Genomic DNA, 22,267 nt, shown 5'->3' with positions numbered 1-22,267 from the left:
TAGCTATGTAGGTGTCAGCACAGAATATCAGGCCAGCACCCACAAAACCCCAGGCTCCTTCCTAATACCACCCTCAGTACCACCCCTGACCTGCCCACATTTTTGGTGAATGGTCAGAGATAATATTCAGCGGCACTGCCCAGTTTATTGCAAGTTAATTTCAGGGATTAAGCAGCCGGAATCCTCTCCTGCCCACTTAAATAGGGTTACTAGATGTCCAGGAAAACCCTGTCATGTCCTCTTTTTAGAGGACTGTCTTGGGTGCCTGGACGGACTTTCTTAAACCCGGTAGTTTGGCCGGTTTTTGGAAGGTCCCACCCTCCCAGCCGCATTTGAAGGGCCTCTTAGCACGCGCGGATGATGTCACATGTGTCTGCGCATGCTCGGAGACCCTCCAGACGCAGCCTGGAGGTCAGAAAACAGAAATGAGGCTTTGTGGGGGGCGGGGGCCATGTTTCCGGGTTTCTCCGGACAAAAATCTGGTAACTCTATGCTTAAATCTCTTTGAACATCAGCCCATATGTGCCCACGTGCCTATGCCCCACTCATGTGTATATCTCCCTTGCAGTTAGGATAGGATTATTAGATGCACAGATTCCCCCGGACATATCCTCTTTTAGAGGACATGTCTGGGCATCCGGAAGGCTTTTCAAAACCCGGCACTTTGTCTAGGTTTTGAAAAGCTTGTGAGATCGGGGCCAAGGCTGGAGTGCATCTGTGCTTATACAGATGCACTCCAGCTCCGGCCCGAAGAGACAAGGTTTGTGTGGGGCTGGGTTTGGGGGGGTGGGGGTGGAAAGGGACAGGGCTGGGGGCAGAACAGGGCGGGGTCAAACATTCTCTTTTATCAGATGGAAAATCTGGTAACCCTAAGTTAGGCACTGTAGCACTTGGATGCTACCTTCAAGAAGAGAGTTTAGTACAACTGTCAATTTGATGGCACCTAAATTAAGGCACCATTTATAGAATTTGACCCTTAGAGCAGTGGCTCCCAACCCTGTCCTGGAGGACCACTAGACCAATCGGGTTTTCAGGCTAGCCCTAATGAATATGCATGAGAGAGATTTGCATAGCATGGAGGTGACAGGCATGCAAATCCGCTCCATGCATATTCATTAGGACTAGCCTGAAAACCCGATTGGCCTGGTGGTCCTCCAGGACTGGGTTGGGAACCACTGCTCTAAGGGACAAATTCTATAAATGGTGCCTTAATTTAGGTGCCTAACTTAATTGGCAAAGCCATTAAAATACGATTAAACAATCATTTAAAAAATGTAGCCTACAAAGATGATGCCTTCAGTGCATCTACGGAGGCTCCTTAGAATGCCTAAGGTCGAAGTAGGCATACTTAACTCCAGAAACAACCTTAGGCATTCTTAGGCGCTTCCGTAGATGCAATTCATGTCAAACATGAATCCTTCCAAACCCTGGCCTACATTTCTGGCACCTACGTTTGAGGTAGCTGCAATTCTACAAACAGTGCTGTTGAGTAATTGACACGCGATCGGTGGCCTTTTTTTTTTTTAGGTAGCCACCAATATGGGCGCCATTTGTAGAATCCAGCCCTAAGTGTTTGCTCCAATTCAAAAAACAAGTTTACTGAAGCAGAAATTAGCAAAACAGTACAGAGCAGAAAATGCTCAGGAAAACATACTGTACTGGTCCAATTTTCCTCAGAAATACACAGTTCATTGCAGAAAGATGTCAAAATTCATACAAAATTGTTTCCTGAGGAGTTGCAGGAATACTGGGACTCCTTGAAGGTTTCCTTGCCATGCCTTTATCTATCTAGAGCCCTTTTCTGGAATCTATTAAATCCTTTTCTCCAAAAGAACCAGCAAACACTAGTTGCTGTCCTAGCTGGATTGACATAGATCAACTTATCTCAGAGATGCGAGATACCTCCCAAACTCACCGAACCACCAAATCCCTCCAAGAACTCTTAACCTCCTTCAGCAGTGTGGAAGTGAGCATTTGGGAAGTGAGCGAACATAATACCTTGGATTAGGGCCTAGATCAAGGGTGTCCAACCTGCGGCACAAGGGCCACGTGCAGCCCCGTGAAGTATTTTGTGCGGCCCCAGTCGAGAGCGATGCAGTGTTTTCCTCTGCTGCCCCCCGGGTGTTTAGTGTCTTGCTGGCTCCCTCCTCTGTCTTGCTGCAGTGTTTGCGCGGCCCCAGAAACATTTTTTTCAGCCAATGTGGGCCAGGGAAGCCAAAAGGTTGTACACCCCTGGCCTAGATTCTCAAAAATACATGTTATAAACCGATGGGCCGTTGTCGCAGCCGTTATAGTAACGATTTTTAAAAATTGAGTTATTCTCCAAAAAACGCTCCTGCGAATGAGGTTAGCGGAGAGTAGCGAAAATTCACTAAATTTGCAGGAGTGAGGTTCATTCCTGACATGATAGGTGCAAAACTAAACACAGTCCAAATGTCAAATCTTTGTCACTTTGTGGTGAATGACTGGATACCCATTAGAGGCAGTGAATTTAAAAAAACAGTGTGGTAGAGAAAAACCCTCAGATTAACATGACAGTAGTCTCTTCATGAAAAAACACCTCTCAATTCTATCATATAGGGCTCCTTTTACTAAGCTGCGATAGCGGTTTTAGCACGCGCTTAGCGTGTGCTAGACGCTAACACCAGCATTGAGCTGGCATTAGTTCTAGCTGCTTAGCGTGGGTTTATGCTAAAATTCTGTGCGTGCTAAAAACGCTATCGCAGCTTAGTAAAAGGAGCCCTATATGATAGAATTGAGAGGGGTTTTTTTTCTTGAAGAGACTGTACTGTCATGTTAATCTGAGGCTTTTTCTCCACCACACTGTTTTTTTAAATTCACTGTCTCTAATGGGTATCTCCTTCCAATAGTGTGTCATAGACCAATAACCTTAAAATATATGTAATAATAATAATAATAACAGTTTATATACTGCAGGACCGTGAAGTTCTATGCAGTTTACAATGATTAAAATATGGTACAACTTGAGTGGAATAAACAGAGTTAAGAGCTAGTGATTAACAGGTATTGATTAGCAGTTATTTTGGAGTAAGAATTGTACAGGTCAGCTGCCTAAATACTTTAGGAACAGATATGTTTTTGGGCATTTCCTAAATTCCCCATACGTAGTAGGCGTAAGCAATTGATCTAGATCTTTACCCCCATAATGCTGCCTGATGTGAGAGAAGGTGATGATGTCTTTTAAGTTTACATCCTCTAACTGGAGGGGAAACAAAGTTCAAGTATGAGCTTCTCTTATGTCTGTTGGCTGAGAAAGAAAAAAGGTCAGTTATATATTTAGGGGCTAGACCAAATAGTGCCTTAAAGCAAAAACAGCCGAACTTAAACTTCACACGCGTCTCAGTAGTCGGTAACAAGGTGTTATGTGATCGGACTTCTTCAGTCCGAAAATCAGTTTAATCGCTGCATTTTGCACCAGTTGTACTCGTTGCATATTCTTTTGGGCAATTGCCAAATATTACAGTAGTCAAGTTGAATTAGTATGAGGGATTGTACCAGAATTCTAAAAACTGACATGACAAAATATGATCTAATGAACCGAAGCTTCCATAGAATGAAAAAACTCTTTCTGATTAAGGAGTCAACCTGGTCTTTCATGGATAGGCTCTGATCCAGTGTTACACCCAATATCTTCATAGTAGATTGAATAGAGTAACTAAGTTTATTGATTCAAAGTGAAGTTTTGGTGTCAAGTGGATGTGGGGAAGCTACAAAAAATTTTGTTTTTTCTGAGTTGAGTCTCAGTCTGAATTCAGTCATCCACTGCTCCATCAGATTTAGTACTTCTGTTGCCTTGGGAGTAGCTTCCGAAAGAGAGTTAGCGAATAGGATGATGATCGTGAAGTCATCTGCGTAACTGAATAATTTTATCCCCAGCTGGGTCAATTGCGCTCCTAATGAGGACATGTAAACATTGAAAAGCAGTGGGAAAAGTGGTGACCCCTGCGGTACTCCGGATGGATTGCTCCAGGTATCAGAGAGATCGTGATTGAAACGTACTTATTATTGACGAAAATTTTTCCTATCATGAACACACAAGTAACATTATCAAATTGTGCCTCTACCGATTGCGAATGATCCATTCAATTTCTAAATTTCTGGAGCCTAAATCTTTAAATATTCTAATACACTCATTGGTTATAACAAGGCTCGACTACTGCAACTCGTTACTAATCAACATAACACAAAATGAAAAAAACGTCTACAGATAATTCAAAATATTGCAGTCAAACTTTTACATAAAGGTAAAAAGTATGACCATGTAACTCCTTACTTGATTGAATCGCACTGGCTCCCCATTACCCATCGCATTACTTATAAAATTTTGCTTCTGGTATTTAAAACTCTATCTACGAATGAACCATCATTTATAAATCGGATGCTTATCCCGTATAATTTATCACGCACTCTTCGATCTTTAGCGCAAGGATTATTGGTAGTCCCTTCTTTAAAAGTGGTAGGCACCAGACATCATGACATGTTTTCAATAGTGGCCCCCCAAACTTGGAACTCTCTTCCACAATACATAAGAGATGAAAAGGAACTCAGTCTCTTTAAAAATAAACTAAAAACTTTCCTTTTTAAAGATGCCTTTAGTCTCTAAAATAAACACAATTTAAACAGTGTAGCCAAGTCATCCCTCCTTATGTCTTTTCCTTGAATGTTTCCTTTTCTTCTTTCCAAAACATTTATTATGTAACTATTCCCCTTTTATCCTTTTGTGTTCTTGTTTCGTCTGTTTATGAGTCTGTTTTTTACCCTTTTTATATAATATTATTTGTATGTTTTTTAATATGTTTATATAACTTATTGTAACTCGCTTAGTAAACTATGGATAGGCGACTCATCAAATTAATAAATAAACATAAACATAAACATACTTGATAGGTGCATGACGTAAAGAAACCCCGAAACCAGTCAAAGACCTCTTTCCTGACACCAATTGCATCTAGGCATTGTAGTAGTTTCCCATGGTCCACCAAGTCAAAGGCAGAGCTCAAATCGAATTGCATGATCAGGGCATTAAGGCCCTTACTGAATAAGAGATGCAGATTATCTAAGATAGCCGCAATTACTGTCTCAGTGCTGAATAAAGGTCTAAAACCAGATTGAGTCTCATGTAGGAGAGAGAATTGATCAAGATATTTCATCAATTGGGTATGTACCAATCCTTCCATGATTTTTACAATAATTGGGATGGATGCTACTGGTCTATAGTTGGTTACTAGTGCTAATGATTCTTTACTATTTTTTGGAATTGGGGTTATTATTATGTGATCATTATTAGTGAGGAATTTTCCATTTTTTAGTTTATTAGTTAGGTAATTCAGCAAGGATAGTTTAAAGTTTAATGGAGCTGCCTTCATAATTTCTGGGGGACATGAGTCCAAAACACAGTATGATTTAGAGTATTTGTTGTATAATTTAATTCTAAATCTTGAAAGGAACTCCAGATCATCTCTGCTGGTATTTCATTTCCTTGTGTGATAGCTATTTGGTGTTCATTAATGTCATTTGTCGAACAGTTGTTTCTTAGTTTTTTAATTTTTGAGTCTAAATGCTGTGCTAAATCATTTGCTGAAGGTGGTTTAGTATTGTGTTGAGTGTAATGTGTGGTATCAAATAAATTCATAACCAAGTTGAACAGCTCTTTTGCATTGATTCCTTTTGAGCTAGATAATTCGATTTTGGAAGAGTAAAATGCTTTACGTTTGTCTTTTATCAGTTGTTTGTAGATTTTTATGTTGGATCTCCAGCTGTTCCGGTCTGACAATTTTCCTGTTTTTTCAAAATTCTTTCTAGTCACCTTACTAGTTGTTTCATTTCTAGAAGTTTGGAGTCAAACCATTTGTTATATTTATTTGTGCAGCTTTTGCTATTTCGTTTAGGGGCTATTTCATTTAAAATGGATGTGCTAGTTTTCATCCAGTGATCCCAAAAGTCGACTTCTTCTCCTAGCTTCGCTTGTAGTTCATATTGTAACAAATATTCCTCTGGATTGATATGACCCTTTGTGAGATGTTCTCTTTTTATCCTTGGATGTGTTTTAGATTTTGAATGAGTCCATATTAACTTGAAATAATAAGTAAAATGGTCAGACCAGATATCGTGACACCAAGTGCCATCAGGCAGAGAGATGGAAGGGTCTGAAATCTCCTTTGTGGACATAGCTACCACATCTAAGTGATGACCTTTTTCAAGTGTTTGTGTGGGAAAAGGGAGATTGTAGTTAAGCAAAGATAGAAAGTTTTTAAAATCTTTCATATCTGGGTGGTTCTCTTCATCTAGATGTAAGTTTATGTCATCTGCGATGATATTATATGAAGGAGTAATTGAATTATGTAGCACAAATTCTCAAAAGTCCTCTTTGGCTTTTGGCCAGCTTTTCAGTGGGACGTAAAATAAAATGAAAGAGAGGGATTCTTCTAGTTCCTTATTGCTAATTTTACAGGCTAATATTGTATGGACTTTTACTGGATCGAGATGGTCAATGCTATTCTGTTTCGCACTAATATTTTGTTTTAATTTGTGTTATTATAATGCACTAACAGACGGTTAAGAACATAAGAAGTGCCTCTGCTGAGTCAAACCAGAGGTCCATCGTGCCCAGCAGTCCGCTCTCGCGGTGGCCCAACAGGTCCAGGACCTGTGTAGTAGTCCTCTATCTATACCCCTCTATCCCCTTTTCCTTCAGAAAACTGTCCAATCCCTTCTTGAACCCTAATACCGTACTCTGTCCTCTGGAAGCACATTCCAGGTGTCCACCACCCGTTGGGTGAAGAAAAACTTCCTAGCATTGGTTTTGAATCTGTCCCCTTTCAACTTTTCTGAATGCCCTCTCGTTCTTGTGGTTTTTGAAAGTTTGAAGAATCTGTCCCTCTCTACTTTCTTCATGCCCTTCATGATCTTGTTAATCTCTATCATATCCCCTCTAAGTCTCCTCTTCTCCAGGTAAAAAGAGTCCCAGTTTCTCCAATCTCTCAGCGTATGAAAGGTTTTCCAAACCTTTTATCAGACGTGTTGCTCTCCTCTGAACCCTCTCGAGTATCGCCATATCCTTCTTAAGGTATGGCGACCAATATTGGATGCAGTACTCCAGATGCGGACGCACCATCGCCCAATACATCGGCAAGATAACTTCTTTCATTCTGGTTGTAATATCCTTCTTGATTATACCTAGCATTCTATTCTCTCTCTTAGCGGCCGCTGCACACTGTGCCGACGGCTTCATTGTCTTGTCCACTATTACCCCCAAGTCCCTTTCTTGGGTACTCTCGCTCAATAACATCTCTCCCATCATCTAGCTGTACCTCAGGTTTCTGCTTCCTACATGCAATACTTTACATTTCTCTACATTGAACTTCATCTGCCATTTTGTCGCCCACTCCCCTAGTTTGTTCAGGTCCCTTTGTAATTCTTCGCAGTACTCTTTAGTCCGAGCACCACTAAATAGTTTGGTGTTGTCTGCAAATTTTATTATTTCGCACTTCGTCCCTGTTTCTACATCATTTATGAATATATTAAATAGCAGCGGCCTGAGTACCGAGCCCTGCGGGACCCCCTCGTGACCCTCCTCCAGTCCGAGTAGTGGCCCTTCACACCTACCCTCTGTTTCTACCCGCCAACCAGTTTCTGATCCATCTATGTACGTCTCCTTCCACCCCATGGTTCTTCAGTTTCCGAAGTAGGCATTCATGGGATACCTTGTCAAAGGCTTTTTGGAAATCTAAATATACGATGTCTATGGGGTCCCCTTTGTCCATCCCTTTGTTAATTCCTTTGAAGAAGTGCAGTAAGTTCGTTAGGCACGATTTCCCCTTGCAGAAGCCATGTTGGCTTGTGTTTAGAAAACTTGCTGTAGTAGTTCCGCTATTTCCTCCTTTAGTTCTTTCAGAACCCTTGGGTGGATTCCGTCCGGGCCCAGCGATTTGTCAGTTTTTAATTTTTCTATCTGCCTGTGTACGTCTTCAAGGCTTACTTCCATGGATGTCAGTTTATCTGTTTGGTCTCCTTTGAAGATTTGCTCAGGTTCCGGTATGTTGGATGTGTCCTCTTTTGTAAATACAGGCAAAAAGAACATGTTTAGTCTTTCCGCCACTTCTTTCTCCTCCTTCACCACTCCCTTCCTGTCTTCATCATCCAGCGGTCCCACCTAGCTGGCTGCTTCCCTTTAACATATCTGAAGAACGGTTTGAAATTTCGTGCTTCCTTGGCTAGCCTTTCTTCATATTCTCTTTTAGCTTTTCTAACCACACGGTGACATTCTTTTTGATACTTCCTGTGCTCGTTCCAGTTCTCCTCAGTTTTGCCCTTTTTCCATTTCCTGTTTGTTTTTTTTTTTCAAAATATATTTATTGAAAATGGCAAAAGGTCCGGACAAGCGACCACAAGCAGAGCATAAACATACACAATGTCACAGTATCACAGAAGAGAAGAGGAACATCAGCAACAGGCATGAACTCGCCTCTCCCAACTGAACACAGCCAACAAACGCAAGGTAACATGCAGTAAGAGGCCAAAACTAGGAACACAAAAACTCCTTCCCAGAACCCACAACAATGAGAAGCCCGTCTGGACCCCCAGCCATAAATTTTTGTGAATATTCCCCACAGACACCAACACCCAAACCGTCCATCAAGCACACCAGTCCTCACAACAGACGCTCACAAAACACCAAGTCACCACACAAACTGTGCTACCAGTCACACCTACCCCCCCACACCCAAACCCAACCCCCCCCCCCCCGCCCCGGTGAGAGTGCAAGCACGAAGTGAACCGTGATGAAGACAGCAGTAGAAATAGAGAAAGTCCTGACCATTAGTATGGCCAATGAAAGCCCTCAAATAGAAGAGATCATGGCAAAAGAAGCTCCAGCAAGTGCTCCCACAAAGCAACATAGTGTCTCATTTCTAACTTACTAGATTTACTGTAGGCGCGGATCTCGAATTGCGCCATCTCTCTCAGCTTGGTCCGCCATTGGGCCTGGGGGGGTGCGTCCTCGGATACCCAGTAAGTCATAATCATCTTCTTCCCCACTAGAAGAGCATTGTAAAGGAATCGTCTTTGCGGAAGTGAGAGACCCTGTTCCTGTAAAGACCCCTGGAAACCCAAGAGGAGAGTGCCATAGTCCCACTCAATATTGCTGTGAGTAACCACATCAAGAAGGCCCAGCAGCCCCGTCCAGATAGTGAGTTTTGTGCATTCAAGGAGAGAGTGAAGGTACGTGCCAGGCTGTGATTTACATTTACTGCATAGGTCGCTTTCCCAAAGCCCTATCTGAGCCCCCCGTTGTTTAGTAATATAGACTCTGTGCAAGATTTTATACTGTAGTTCCTGGTAGTCTGCCGATTTAGAGAAAAGGTAAAGAGACTGGAAGCAGTCCAAAAATTGGGGCTCGGAAATACTCAAACCTAGGTCCCCCTCCCACCTCTCCCGTAGGGCACTCATCCCAGGAACCTGTGCCGAGAGACGGAGAACACTGTACCAGTGAGACAGCCGATTGAACGCCGGCGGGGTCCCTTCGAAAATCCGGTCTAGTGGCCCCGCATCCCAGCCCCGCGCATGAGTCTGCCGCGTGGCCTCCCAGTAGTGACGGAGTTGAAAGAAAGAAAACAAGTACCAGGAGGGGAAGTCCCATTTCGTCTGGAGCTGTTGAAACGAGGGGAAAGTGCCACCCGAAACAGCCAAAACATCGGATATGGTGCGACATCCACTGCGTGCCCAGGCCCTGAATATCGTCCGACCCCAACCGGGGAGAAAACTCGCATTACCCTCGAGGAATATAAAGGGCGAAACCGCAACCGGCAGATCTTGCCGACGCCGCCACCACTGCCAGGCCCTTCTAAATGGAGCCAACAGGGCTGAACGGCCCCCCGAGCGAGCCAGATGGTCCGGCTGAGAATGAAGCAGGTTGAAGAACTGAAAAGGGAGGCTCCAAGATGCAACCCAGCCCTGCGGAAAGTAGCGCGCTACACCAGTGTGGCCCTCGTGAATCCACCGCATCAGGGCCGCTACATTGTACAGGCGTAAGTCAGGGACATTCAGCCCTCCCCTTCCTCTAGCCAGCATTAGCTTTGCCAGCGCAACACGAGGAGCCTTAGAGCGCCAAAGAAACCGAGAGATCAAAGAGTGAAAGCGGAGGACATCAGGGCGGCGAATCCAGATCGGCACTGTCTGAAGCGGGTAAAGCAGTTTGGGGAGCATGACCATCTTCACCAATGCCACTCGACCCAGCAAACCTAAAGGGAGATCCTGCCACTGGAGGCACAATTTCCCAACAGCGTCAAGATGACGAATAACATTCATAGAGTAAAATGTGGCTGGGTTGGTGCTGAGATAAATACCCAGATAACGGACCGGATGAAGCGACGGCGGGATGGGTAGTAAGGCATGCCATGGTTCCACGGGGCCGCCAGCCAGCAGCAAGAGTTCGGATTTACTACAATTAACCAGCAAGCCAGATAGGGCCCCAAATTCCCGAACAATAGTCAAAGCCGCCTCCAGGTGTACGGGAGCCCGATCCAGATATAGTAAAATGTCATCCGCAAACATGCTAATTCTGCACTCCTGTCCCCCCACTAGGATGCCACGGACCTCCGGGGCCTGACGTATTTTGATAGCTAGGGGTTCTATGGCTAGCAAAAACAACAGAGGAGATAACGGGCACCCTTGCCTTGTTCCCCGCTGCAATTCAAACGCCTCCGTCAAACTCCCATTGATAAGTATACGGGCCCGCGGTTTGGTATATAACGCTTTAATCCAATCCAAAAAACTCCCTGTAAAGCCGAAACCCTCCAATATCTGAAATAAGTATTCCCAGGAGACACTGTCGAACGCTTTCTCCATGTCTAATCCCGCCACTGCCGACTGCCCTCCCCTACCCCTATGCTCGTGAATAGCCCCTAACACTTTGAGCAGATTCATGGAGGCGTACCGACCCGGTACGAAACCCACCTGATCCGGGTGAATCAGGTGCGGTAGGTAACAATTAAGCCGCCGCGCCAGCGTCATAGCCAACACCTTGATATCCTGGTCCAGAAGGGATATCGGGCGAAAAGAGCTCACCAGGTCAGGGTCCTTCCCCGGTTTGGGCAACAATACTATATGGGCCATGTTGTCAGAAAAGGGGGCGTCCCCTCTCGCCACCGCGTTACACATCTTACTGAGCGGAGAAGCCACCAGATCCCCCAAAATCCGGTAGAATTCCGGGCCCAGGCCATCCGGTCCCGGAGCCTTAGCCAAAGTGAGCGAGCCAATCGTGGTAGAGATCTCCTCCGCCGTAATAGGCTCATTGAGAGACGCGGCTTGGCTCGCCGACAACATGGGTAACTTCAAGTCGGCGAAGAACTGTGACATAGCGTCGGCATCCAAAAAACGGCGGCCGTAAAGGGCCTGATAGTATTGAACAAACTGGGAAGCAATGTGACTCTCCCCCTCGTGACGAACCCCCCTAGAATCCTTAATAGACGTGATGACCTGTCTCTTTTTGTGCGGGCGGATCAAGTTGGACAGGAGCTTCCCCGTTTTACTGCCCCACCTATAAAGCTGGTATCTTTGGTAGTACAAGGAGGTCTCCGTTCGCTTATTGAGAAGTTCCTCCAGCTGACCCCGCACCAACCGCATCTCCTCCCGATCCGAATCCGATAATGTGGTGATATGGGATTGGCGGAGGGTATGCAACCGAGTGGATAGCCTCAAGAGTTCCCCCTCCGTCTGTTTACGTCTGCTAGCAATATACGCGATAATGTGCCCACGGAGCACTGCTTTGGAAGCGTACCAGAATGTAACAGGGCCCACATCCGGCGTGTCATTAGTAAGTTGGTAATCTAACCAACGCGCCCTCAAGAAAATGCGGAACTCCGGGTCCTGGTACAAGGAAGAGGGCAATCGCCAAGAGGAGGTCCTTCCCGCCGGCGCCACGCATAAACGGAGTCCCACTGGTGCATGGTCAGATAATGTGCTCTCATAAATTTCAGATTGAGTAGCCCTCGAGAAAAGGCGTTTATCAAGGAGGAGGTAATCCAGCCTGGCATACACCTTGTGGGCATGTGAGTAAAAAGTGAAATCAATGTCATAAGGGTGTAAGGTACGCCAAACATCAACCAGCTCCAAGTGTTGAGTGAGAAAGCCTACCCCACGTGTGTCGTGGTCCCGGGTCCGTGCCCGAGGCGGCTTACAATCCACACCCGGGTTTGCAGTGATATTGAGATCCCCGCCCACAACTAAATTGTAATCAGAGTGTTGTGAAATATGGGCCAATACAGTAGAGAAGAACTTGTGACAATAGACATTGGGTGCATACAGGTTGCACAGCAGTAACTTAAGACCCCAAAGCTCTCCCAGCACCAGAACGAAACGACCCTCCGGATCCTGAATTTGCTTATGAAGATGAAAAGGGAGGTGTTTGTGAAGGAGAATGGCCACCCCCCGCTGGCGGCCCGTATAGGCCGAGGAAAACACGTCCCCCACCCATCCCCTGCGTAACTTAGTATGTTCCAGCTGAGAGAGATGCGTTTCCTGGAGGAATGCTATATCCGCGCCCAGCTTACGGAGGCAAGAAAGCACTCGCGATCGCTTAATAGGAGACTTGATACCATCCACATTGAATGTGAGTATCTTAAGGTCAGCCAGGATCAATTCTAGGTGGGCTGGAGCCGAGCAGAGAAAAGAGAGAAAAAACCACTCCTGGGTCTCCCAGCTGAACCCAGTAGCCAGACAACAGATACCAAATAAGTCTGCACCTCCCCGATACCTCCCCCCCATTCCATCCAACCCACAGTCCTAGCACAATCACACCGACATACAAAACCCCATACATACACCCCCAACAACCTTCCCTAGCCCCCCTCGCCCCCCTCCCACCCTCCCCCACCCCTCCCCATTCGTGTAACCCATACACAATCCCCAACAAACCCACTGTCTACCCATAGCAGAACCCTCCCCCCTCCCGCAAACTGTCCACCCCAAATGGACCATAACATCGAACAAAAAAGAGACATGTAGGATATAAGAGGTCCAGATCAAGCCGAAATAGGTTCAAGAGCAGTGCCATGCCCCAACAGCTGAGGGTTGATGTCCAGATGTACCCGAAAATGGCGTGGTAGAAAGCAGCCAACCTCGGATCCTAAGACCACTCAAGGATCCGACCGATGCTCCAGCAGAAACCGTCAGAACACAAACAGCAGCAGTCAGAACGGCAGATGTCCGCCACAGGTCAGCATCCGAGGCATCCAAAGCACAGCAAAGGCCCGGCGGTCGAGGATCAAGGAAGAGGGTGGGCTGCCAGATTGCCCACATAGGTGCGGGCCTCCTCCACAGTGGTTAGAGTCTCAGAGGCACCATTTCTCCAGACCCGCAGCTTGGCAGGGAAAACCAGGGCAAACTGGATCCCCCTCTTATGAAGCTCAGAGCAGAAAGGTGACATTAACTTGCGTTGGGCGGCAACTCGCACTGAATAGTCATTAAAGACCAGTACCTTCACCCCCTCGTATTCCAGGGCTCCAGCCTTGCGGTATGCCCTAAGCAGCGCTTCCTTGCCTCTCCAGTTGCAGAAACGTGCAATAGCCGTGCGCGCTCTCTTGCCATCCCCCGACTTGGGGCCAATGCGGTGGGCTCTTTCACAGTCAAAGTGCAGGCCAGAGCCTGACAGGCCCAGCGTCTCCGGCAGCCATATAGTGAAGATCCGGTACAGGTCAGCATCACCGACAGATTCTGGTAGACCAACCAGCCGCAGGTTGTTACGGCGGCTGCGGTTTTCCAGCTCCTCAAGTTGGTCCTGCATGTCATTGTTGGTTTTACGGAGCGCCGACATTTGAGCCTCCAGAGACGCACACGTGTCTTCCTGGCCTGAGACCCGTTGTTCCACTTCAGTGAGGCGCCTCTGTTGAGAGTCGAATTTTTCATGCACCTCATCAACTGCCGATTGCAGTTTGTTGAGGCGATCCGCCAGGGCAGCCGAAACTGATCGGGTAATCTCCTGAATCCAGTCTCCCGCAGGGATGGTGAATGACGCTGACTCCGCCGCCATTTTTACAGCGGGAGACTGAGGCCGATCCCGAGAGGTCTTCGCCGCGCGAATCGGCATGCCCGACGGCAGCGCGTCCCCGAACTGCGAGGGTAACAGCGCAAGGCTTCTAGCACTGCTCCCGAGGATCGCGCGGTTCAGCTCGGGTGGAAAAGTGCTGAGAAATAGCTGGTTTTCAGCGGGATCAGGCCGGAGCTCTCCGCTCCCACAACCGGTCAGGTAGGCTGCATCACGTGACCCCCTCCATTTCCTGTTTGAATTCTTCTTATCACCTATTGCTTTCTTCACCTCTTTGGTTATCCATGCCAGGTCTTTTGTTCGATTCTTTTTGTACCCTTTTCTGAATCTTGGGATATGTAGATTTTGCGCCTCGGTCACTGTGTTCTTAAATAAAGACCAGGCTTGCTCTACAGTCTGCCATTTCTTTGAGGTGTTCCTAAGTTTCTTCTTTACCATTACTCTCATCGCTTTGTAGTTTCCTTTCTTGAAGTTAAAAGTTGTCGCTATTGTTCTCTTTCCCTTCGGTATTCCTACCTCAACTTTGAACTTGATCATATTGTGATCGCTGTTTCCCAACGGTCCCACTACTTTCACTTCCTTCACAGGTCCTCTTAGCCCATTTAGAATTAGGTCCAGAGTGGCATTCCCTCTTGTCAGTTCCCTGACAAGTTGATCCATGAAGCAATCCTGTATAGCCTCCAGGAATCCGGTCTCTCTAGCGCATTTTGAGCTTCCAAGACTCCAGTCTATCCCGAGATAGTTAAAGTCTCCCATAATAATCGTGTTACCGCTTTTGCATTCTCGCTTCATCTCAGCTTCCATTTCTTCATCGATAGCTTCGGTTTGCCCAGGTGGACGATAGTACAGTCCCATCTTTATCTCGTGCCCTTTCCTTCCTGGTATTTTAACCCATAGCGATTCCAAATTGTTGGTCGTAGCTGCTGTGTCCACTCTGGTCGAGTGTATGCTTCCTTTTATGTATAGGGCTATTCCTCCTCCTTTCTGACCTGGCCTGTCCTAGCGATAGAGTTTGTACCCCGGTAGTGCTGTATCCCACTTGTTTTCTTCATTCCACCATGTTTCGGAGACCCCAATGATGTCTATGTTCTCAGTTTTGGCCATGACTTCTAATTTCCCCATTTTGTTCCTTAGGCTCCTTGCATTAGTATATATGCAATTTAGGTCCTGGTATTTTTTTGTCTTCATTTCCTGTCCCTGTGCTACAAACTTTATTTTCTTCTTTTGTGCTGCAATCCTTTTATCCTCCTCTTCTGGATTAGTCAACTCCTGTGTTTTGCCCGTTGTTTCTTCCCAGCATTTTTCTCCCTTAGTATCTTCGCGGGATACCTTCTTCCGAATCATCAACACTTGGTCGACTGTCCGTTTTCCCCTTCTTCTTAGTTTAAAGCCTGTTCTATTCCTCTCCTGGCGTTGCTTGCTAGAAGTCTGGTTCCCGCCGCGCTCAGGTTGTTATGGGGGGAGGGGGGAAAAAGACTTTGAGTGCCTGTTGCTGTCTGCCATTAGAACCTGTCTTGGCAGGCCATCTGTTTGTGGGCTATCACTGGTCCAAAACCCGCTTTTTTTATTTTACAACTAAATGTTTTGTATACTTTTTTCTTTCTTTTTTAGTTCATCTAAATACCTTTATGTTCATATATTGATAAATGTCCTCTATTGTAGGTGTTTAAAATATTGCTCTGGTCTACATAGCTGAAGAAAGTGTACAATCTATTGACTTCATCTGCTTAAAATGTATGTCCCTACCTTACCACATTGTAAGCTGAATAGATAAGAGTTTGAGCCATGATGTACCCTGCCCTTCTGTACATTTAACTGTAAGAGTTAGATAAGTGTCCTGCTAGTGACCTGCTAGTGTGAGCTTAGAACCAATGAGTGTTAAGAAAAGTAACATGTGAAAAGCTTTTTCTAGAATTCAGTTGTATAGCCAGAAAAATGAATAAATATCTCTGTAACTTCCTGGTTTCGGCACTTCTGAGCCAGCTTGGAGCTCAGGGGTCCAGCATGCATGCTGTGAATAAACTCTTGTACTTTCTTCACGCCTCTGACTTTGTGTGTCCAAGTGACCTTTCATTTGGCGCCCGAACAGGGACTTGAAGGTCTCTTGACCACTGGTTACTCGATTGGTCACTTGTTTCTGGTCCTACGGCTGATGTGTCTGCTTAGCCGGCTGCCTTCCTTTTGGGGGGTTGGCAGACCTCAGGACGTTGGACTGCATCAACTGACTTATCTAGTCTCAGTTTAAAGTACAAGAATCTGTATCAGTTTAATTCTGTCCTGGAGTGGCCACCATCTGGTAAGTGGGGATTGATCATCCCTATCCTGTCTCTCGTCTCCTGCCTAGTAAGCCACTTGATCTGTTGCTGAAAAGTTGTGGGGAAGGATTCTAGGAACTGTTATTTTCTGGTTGAGTAACTGAACTGAAATCTGTTGTGTTTTGTGTGTTTGAGAGTGTATGAGACGTCCTTGAGGACGAAGCGAGTGTGGACCTGTTAGTACTGCGTTTCCCTAGTCCGGAGACGGGCAGGGCCAGGAATTCAGGGAAGTGTTTTTGTCCTCCATTGCACAATGGGGGGATGTCTGTCTACCTGTGGGGAGTCCACTGTTCCCTCTAAGCTGAGCTGGAGTCCTCCGATTGCATTACTGCCACTGGGGGGTGCTGCTTCACTACTGCGCTTTCAATCTCTAGAGACAGGCAGGCTCCCTGGAATCCTGTAGAGCTTGCTGGTCACTCTCTATTGAGCCTGTGGTAGTGAAACAGCACCTCCCACTGGCAGGAATGTAGGTGGAGGACTTCTGCTCAGCATAGAGGGAACAGTGGACTGGGGACCCCTTGATATGTTAGCTAATTTTAATAAGGGATTTGTCTCTGATTACACTTAACAAATCAACCCTTATTTGTCTGTGCCAGTTAGAATGGCCGATATTTGGTGTGGGCTGGCCCCCTCTGGCTCCCTGGAAGAGGACATAACCCGTCAGGTTTTTATGCATTCGTTTGCTGTCGGTTCCTCTTCCAGTCAGCCTATTTTGCATTCCAATGGGAATACCCTTCACCGTCCTTGCTTCAGACCTTACCAATTTCTTCCCTTCATCTGATTTCCAAGTCCTGCAGTATCCCGGGTTCTTTATGAGTTCTGTCTGTCCAAATGTATCAGTGAAGTTTTAAACTGTCAGTTGTTTAAAGCAGGAGAGGGGAGTACCACTCCTCCTCCTTTTGTGATAAGGGCCATGAAGTTTTCAGCACTTCAAATGCAGTTTCTCCTGAAACAGATAAGTGGTTTTGCATTTGAAGTTTTTGGCTATGTTATAAAATGTATATGCATATTTAGAAATGCATGTAAACGAAAAATATGATTTCTGGAACTTATATTCCATGCTAAAAAGAAGTTCTTTGTCTAAATTTAAAAAATTCTGAAAAGGACTACATCTGTAATTTGATCTCTTTGATCTTTAAGCACTTCTCTCTCTCCTTTGTGAAATTCTGTAGGAAGAGGGAGTAAGTCTCTACTGAGACCCATGTTGATTGTAAAAAAAAAAATGAACAATGTTTAAACTTGTGAGTACAGTAAAACCTTGGTTTGGGAGCATAATTTGTTCCAGAAGCATGCTTGTAGTCCAGGGCACTCGTGTACAAAAATATACATACTTGTATTGCAAGCCCTTGCTCGTTTGGAACAGTCACTGCATTTCTGCAGCGTCATATAGAGAGGAACCATTGACTCAGTTGTGAAAATGTGATGCTTCTATACTGTATGTATGTGTATTGCAAGACATTGCTGGTATAGCAAGTTAAAATTTAATCATTGCTTGTCTTATAGAACACTTGCAAACCAAGTTATTTGCAATCCAAAGTTTTACTGTATATTCCAATCTTTGTTTTGTATTTCTGTTTATAAATCATGTAAGTTTAGGTAAGAATGTAATTTTTAGGAATGCTTTTGTATTGAAGTAAATATTTTTGCCAGTCAGCTGATAGTGAAGGGACTGCTGCTTTAGAGAGCGCTTGTGTCAGACTACCCTGCTTAGTGGGTGGATCCAGAATTGCATTTTACAAGTCAGCTCTTTGGGTTAGGAACCTGATACAGATAGTGGATCTGCCTTTTAAATTTTCCTGTGGCCATATTTCCACTGATTCCAAGTATGCCTTCCTCGTGTCACCTACCTTGGCTTTCAAATCTCCCAGGGTACCAGGTCTCTTCCTACACCCGTGTCCAGGCTGTCTGTAGTCTCCCTGTCCCTGATAACTGCAAGGCTCTGAGCACCTTTCTCAGTTTTGCAGGATACTGTCCCATCTGGATCCCTGATTTCTCTCCTATTGCCCACCCTCTGTATGATGCCTCCAAAACTTCTGACTCAGGCCCCTGCCTTCTGGCCCTTCTGCCCAAGAAACTGAGCTGTATGTCCTCACTTCTGCCCTGTGATATTCTGCTTCTTTAGTCTTGCAACATCTACACTGACTCCAAATATGCTTTCTTTACCTTGCATTCCCATAGGGCCATCTGGAAATATCGAGGTTAGAGAATGACACGGGGAAAAAATCTGTCCCTGTCACTGCACCGTCCCCGACCCACCATCCTCTGCACCGCCCCGTCACCGCCGTTCCCTTCACCGCCCCGTCACCGTCACCACCATCCCTTTCACCGCCCCGTCACCGCCACTGCCATCTCATTCACCGCCCCGTCACCGTCCCCGTCTAGCACCCATCTTCTTCCCTCCGCTCCCCCATAGTCTGGCATCTGTCTTCTTCCCTTCCAGCATCTTCTCCCCACTCTGCCTTCCAGATTTCCCGTCAGGGTCTGTTCCTCTCTACCCTCTTTCAATGTCTGTTCTATTCCTATCCACCACCACACTTCCCTCCCTCCTTTACCATCTGTACCTTTCTACCACCCTTCTTTCATATCTTCTATCAGTCCCCCCACCATCACTAGCAGTCTCTCTTCTCCCTTACCATGAGCAAATAAAACTTCTGAAAATTGTATTGCTGAGGCATTATTTCTAGTACGCCTTTTTTTCCAGATGGATAATGACATCAATTTTATAATTCTTACTGTCTGCTCTGATTTCATTCACAATTTGGTTTGTGTTTTGTACCTGAGGATTCCATGAGGCATTTAACCTTTTCCTGTCTCTTCTGTGATTTCAAGTTGATTCCTTCAATAATGGAGTCTCAAGGCAGTAGCAGTTTTCTATTTTGGGCTCTTTTGACATTGTTTAAGGGATTTCTTGTACATTTGGTGCTGGTCTTCTTTGATGAGATCACTTCAGAATCTATTTCCAAGGAAGAGAAACTTTTTCCCTTTCACCCCCTCCTTCCTTGTGTGAGCCGGAACACGCGGTCCCCGCAAGCAAGTAATTTTATATCATTTTCATTCTATTCATTCATAGAAATTAAAGTCTAGATAATGCCAGTCACATAACAAAACATGATTTTACAAAATAATTCCCTGCACAGTCAAGCCTGCAAGGATTACTAGATGTCTTTCAGCAGCTCCCCTCCCTCCCTCCCCCTTACCTTTGTGGCCAAGTCAAAATGATCTACCAACAATAAAATTTTAAAAACACAAAGCACGCTGTACGCAGAGAAAATGTTAATTATCATTTATATTCCGTGGGTTTTCAAAGAGGTCAAGGCAGATGACTTTATGCAATGTCACCTCAGTAACAACTATACAAAAATAGACAAATATTCCCCCTCCCTTTTTACTAAACTGCGATAGCGGTTTTTAGCGCAGGGAGCTGCGCTGAATGCCCCATGCTGTTCTCGACGCTCATAGGCTCCCTGCGCTAAAAACCGCTATTGCGTTTTAGTAAAAGGGGGCCATAGTGCAAAATATAGACAGCAGATATAAATTCTCAAAACGGACACATTTTGATCACTAAGTTGAAAATAAAATCATTTTTCCTACCTTTTTGTCTGGTGATTTCATGAGTCTCTGGTCCTTCTTCTGATCCTTCTTCTTTCTTCTCCTGCCCCCCCCCCTCTCTTTCTTTCTCTCTCCCCCTGGCTCCCCTCTTTATTTCTGCCTTTCTTTCTCTCTTCCCCTGGCCTCCCTCTTTATTTCTCTCTCCCCCTTGACCCCCTCTTTATTTCTGCCTTTCTTTCTCTCTTCCTCTGGCCCCCCTCTTTATTTCTACCTTTCTTTCTCTCTTCCCCTGGCCTCCCTCTTTATTTCTCTCTCCCCCTGGCCCTCCTCTTTCTTTCTGCCTTTCTTTCTCTCCCTTCTTGACCCCCTCTTTATTTCTGCCCTTCTTTCTCTCTCCCCTTGGTCCCCCTCTTTCTTTCTGCCTTTCTTTCTCTCTCCCCCTGCCCCCCTCTTTATTTTTCCTTTCTTTCTCTCTCCCCCTAGCCCCCACAAAGCCATCGTGCCAATTTCTCCACTTCCACGATTCTTTCCCTACCCTCACCCCCAAGCCAGCAGCCGATTTCTCCCTGCTCCTTCCCCGATGTCCTGAACTTCATCGGGCAGCAGCAGCATTCACAATTCACTGCTGTTGCCTGCTTCAGGTCTTCCTCTCTGTCGGGTCCTGTCTTCATGAAAACAGGAAGTAGGCAGTACCCGGCAGAGAACAAGGCCTGAAGCCGGCAACAGCAGCGAATTGTAAACGCTGCTGCTGCCCGAAGAAGGTAATGGAGCACCGAGGCAGACTGCTTCTCCCCCCTCCCAGCCGAACCCCCGCTGACCCTCCTATCTCCCCCCCGTGAACCTTTCCGACCCTCCCAGCGAGAGCAGCAAACCTCCTTCGCAGCTTTCTCCTCCCTCTGCCGCATCACTGATGACGTCATCAGTGATGCGGCAGAGGGAAGAGAAAGCCGACGCTACTGGAGGGAGGTTTGCTGCTTTCGCTGGGAGGGTCGGAAAGATTCACTTGGGGGGGAGAGATAGGAGGGTCAGCGGGGGTTTGGCTGGGAGGGGGGAGAAGCGGTCTGCCTCGGTGCTCCAAGGCCTGGCGCCATTACCTTTTTCGCCCCCCCCCCCCCCCCCCCCCCCCCCCCCCCTTGGTAAGCTACTGCTCTCCAGCTCTCCTTAGTTTGCCGGTTTTCTTTTTCGGCGACCTGCACGCTTTCAAAGAGCCGCACATGCGTGGCTGCTCAAAGTTCAATCTTCTGCTCTGCTGCAACTTCCTGTTTCCGGTTGGGTCAGAGCAGAAGATTGAATACTGAACAGCCGCGCGTGCGCGGCTCTTTTGAAAGCGTTCCGATTGCCGAAAAAGAAAGCCGGCAAACTAAGGTGAGGTGGAGAGAGGAAGCTGGTTAAACGATTGAGAAGATGTGCGGGTGGGCGCTGCGGGGACCGCACGATCCTTTATGCTTCACTGCGGTGACAAGACCATTCACCGCTCCACGGGGCGGTGATGGCCTTGTCCCCGTCCCCGCAGAGGCTGCTAATTTTCATTCCCCGTTTTTGGCGGGTTACCCGCGGCTAAACGCAGTAGCCGCGGGTAAACCGCCACCGTGTCATTCTCTAATCAAGGTTTCATTACAGCCTCCGGCCGCCTGATCCAACATGCTCCCCTCATTCTTGACCTTCTTGAGGCTGTACAACTACCCTCACGTGTTTCTGTTATGCACTGCCATGCTTACAGACGCGTGACGGACCTTGTCTCTCGTGGCAATGCCCTTGCCAACCGCACAGCCCAAGCTGCCAGTCTCTGCCCCCTCCTTCGGCTCCTCTGTATACCATCATTCCTTTTCTGGACTCTCTTACACCCCAATACACTTCTCAGGAACAGACTTGGGCACGCACTCTTTCGGGCCAGTCTGTCCTGAAAGGGGGGTGGATACAAAATGTGCCAATGCGCCAATTCAAGTACCAGTCTGAACCCACACCAAATACTTCAAACGCAAGCACAGTGGGTACCCTCATATTCATTCCTCAACACCTGGCCCTCACGATTGTCTCGATTGTCACGATTGCTATGATCTGGCACTCTGGAGAACCAGCTATGAAAATGACTCTCAAGAGACATTTCTTTATCAATCACCTTGATCAACTAGTCCGGAATATGGTCCGACAGTGTGTTGTCGGTTCTAGAATAAAATTCCCAATCAGATGACTGCCACCTCTTGGACATCAACCCATTGGAACATATCCGATGTAGGTTCTGTCTGTAGACTTCACCCACATGCCCACCTCTCGTTCCCTCAGTCACCTCCTGAATAATTCCATGCTTTGATCTCCCTGTTTCCATAGGCAGTGACAACAG

The 22,267-nt window shown here is 46.3% G+C and overlaps 1 protein-coding gene across 3 annotated transcripts in view; it reads right to left on the bottom strand.

Moving 5' to 3' along the window:
* The window catches only part of LOC117363831 (NACHT, LRR and PYD domains-containing protein 3-like), an 85,068-nt gene that overhangs the window by 39,588 nt on the left and 23,213 nt on the right, over positions 1-22,267 (bottom strand). The window lies entirely within an intron of this gene.

Source organism: Geotrypetes seraphini, chromosome 1 (genome assembly GCF_902459505.1).
Source record: "Geotrypetes seraphini chromosome 1, aGeoSer1.1, whole genome shotgun sequence".
Lineage (NCBI taxonomy): Eukaryota > Metazoa > Chordata > Amphibia > Gymnophiona > Dermophiidae > Geotrypetes > Geotrypetes seraphini.
Note: the sequence above shows the minus strand (reverse complement) of the source record. Positions and strands in the feature narration are given on the sequence as shown.